This window comes from Nerophis lumbriciformis, linkage group LG03 (assembly GCF_033978685.3).
Source record: "Nerophis lumbriciformis linkage group LG03, RoL_Nlum_v2.1, whole genome shotgun sequence".
In the NCBI taxonomy this organism is placed as follows: Eukaryota; Metazoa; Chordata; class Actinopteri; order Syngnathiformes; family Syngnathidae; genus Nerophis; species Nerophis lumbriciformis.
This window is the reverse complement of record NC_084550.2, coordinates 17,230,001-17,232,500: the sequence shown is the minus strand read 5'-3', so window position 1 is coordinate 17,232,500 and position 2,500 is coordinate 17,230,001. Positions and strand designations below refer to the sequence as shown.

The 2,500-nt window shown below is 44.2% G+C and overlaps 1 protein-coding gene across 1 annotated transcript in view; it reads right to left on the bottom strand.

Annotated features, from left to right (window-relative positions):
* jade2 (jade family PHD finger 2) overlaps nt 1-2,231 on the bottom strand; it is a 141,805-nt gene extending 139,574 nt beyond the window's left edge. The window contains exon 1 of the mRNA XM_061934440.1: nt 1,673-2,231. The gene's annotated coding sequence lies outside the window, so the exon portion shown is untranslated. The remainder of the gene's footprint in view (nt 1-1,672) is intronic.
* Between the last annotated feature and the right edge of the window lie 269 nt (nt 2,232-2,500).

The window sequence follows — 2,500 nt, the reverse complement described above, 5'->3', positions numbered from 1 at the left end:
TGACAATCATTGGTACTTTAACTTTAACTTTTAATAGGAAACCTGTGTTCCATGTATCGTAAAATGTTCTGTTCAAAAAAAGCAAATAATGACATTTTTGTGGTCTCCTTTATTTTGAAAAGTAGCAAGATACATATTGGTACCGGTTGCAAAATATTGGTATCGGGAGAACTCACTGCACACGCACAAATGACCACAATGGGTCAATCATAGGGGTGTAACGGTATGTGTATTTGTATTGAACTGTTTCGGTACGGGGGTTCCGGTTCGGTTCGGAGGTGTACTGAACGAGTTTCCACACGGACATATTAAGTAGCGTAACGCACGTTGTGTAAACAATGCACACCGAGGCACAACACACGGCATGCTAGCAGCTAACGGGCTACGATAGACTGACCATACGTCCTCTTTTCACCGGACATGTCCTCTTTTGCGGAGCTGTCAGGGCGGAGTTTCTTAAATGCCTCAATTGTCTGGTATTTTGAGTTAGGGTTGCGTGTATTTTCAATGTACATTCAGGGTTAAGAAGGGGTTAAAAACAAAACAAATTGTGCACGCAACAGCATTCATGAGGGAGGGGCAGATACAGAGAGAACGAGAGAGTTATGATAAACGCGCATGCGTCGCCAGGCTCTGCTTTTTATCCATAGATTTAATTTTTTATTATCTATAGCAGGGGTGTCAAAAGTGTGCCACGGAAGCCATTTGCAGTCTAAAGCTAATGTTTTAAAAGGCCCACGGCACATTCTAAAAATACTATTCAAATAAACAGAAACATTACAAAAGTGAAATAAAAAAGCTTAAAGGTTAAATGTAAATTAGAAAAAGTTGCAATGTTGACTAATAAAACAAAGCTGTTTTTTTTTTTCTTTCAAACTGTCATTGCTCAAAACATAATATTCAATCAAAATCAAAGTTATTATGAATTATTGACCTATCCAAGGTTCCGATTACTTCACATCAAATATTCCACTAAGAAAAATATTTTTGGTGGAAGATTTTGCAAATTTGGTAAATAAATAACCAAAAAATGTATATTTTGTTGTTTTCTTACAATACCGAAAATGAACCTAACCGTGACCTCTAAACCGAGGTACGTACCGAACCGATATTTTTGTGTACCGTTACACCCCGAGTCAATCAATCAATTAATCAATAAAAATTATTTATATAGCCCTAAATCACGAGTGTCTCAAAGGGCTGCACAAGCCACAACGACACATCAGGGCAAGGGAAAAACTCAACCCAATGGGTAAATTCAGGAGGTGCCAACCCAGGTGCCAAGGTGATGGAGACACTTTTAGCTATGGAGGTGCATAACACCACAAGGCAGCAGCAGGAGGGGGAATCTAGCAATTTCTACGTGCATGTGTGAGTGAGTGAGTGAGTGAGAGAGAGAGAGAGAAGCCTTCCTAAAAGCACAGCACCCTCAGTGCAAAGGAGGCTGCATCCTGCAAAGGGCTGTGAAGGTGCTCTTCTCAAACACGCCCCTCAACGCGACTCCGGCGCATGCGCAGTGTACAAGTTGTACGTACGCCTGTGACGTGTGTGCGTGTAGCTTCCAACTCCGCATGCCCGCACATTAGTTTGTATCACCCAAAATGGCACAAACACAAAGACATGTATGCAAGACTTGAGACGAACACAAGTTGTACAAAAGATGGTGTTTTACCTTGATCACAAGAGGAAGGTTGGAGTTGTGCACATGGACTTTTGAGTTTGTTGATGACGCAGGCCGGGTGACAGGACCCCACGCCCCTGCACCGAGGGACGATGGGGATCCAAAATCGCGATAAAAGTAGGGTACGGTCCCGCGGGTCGCGGATGACAGAGGCCGGGGTGTCGCCACCGCTGCAGCCGCCTTTCAGTGCGCACTGAGCGGCGTGCAGCCCACAACATGCCGCTCACTGGACCGCATGTCGCCTTTGGCAGGAAAACATCCCATTGGTGTGCAAATGAAAACTAAGAATGATACATTAATATCCCTGGGTAGAGTGGGAGGGCTAAATGGATGCTTTATGTCCAAACGATGAGTCACAGAAAAGATTGCAATGTCCTCCCCTTCCTCTTCCTCTTCCTCCTAAACACAGCAAGCGGCTCTCCTCCTCCTCGTCTTCTTCCTCACCTCCTCCTGCTCCTCCCGGCTCGTGTCGGAGGAGGAGCGGCAACAAACAGGAGCTCCTCCTGCGAAAAAAAACGTCAACAAATTCAACGGAGAGCCTCAGCTTGAAAACTCTTTTGGCGCCATATTTATGGCGTACTTTCAATTGCGTGCAGCTGCAAGGCTGGCAAACAGCGACACTCACAGGTCAGCGCGGGCACTGCAGCCTGTCATGGACACGCCCCTATTCCGGGACATGACATCACAAACACATCCAAACACATCCATTTCTACCTCCTTCAGCCACTTCCAATACAATAAAGTGAAAACATGTTTTATAATTTACAATAGGTTTGAGCAATTTAGAAAGAAATATACAATAAATGAAATTAAATGCAA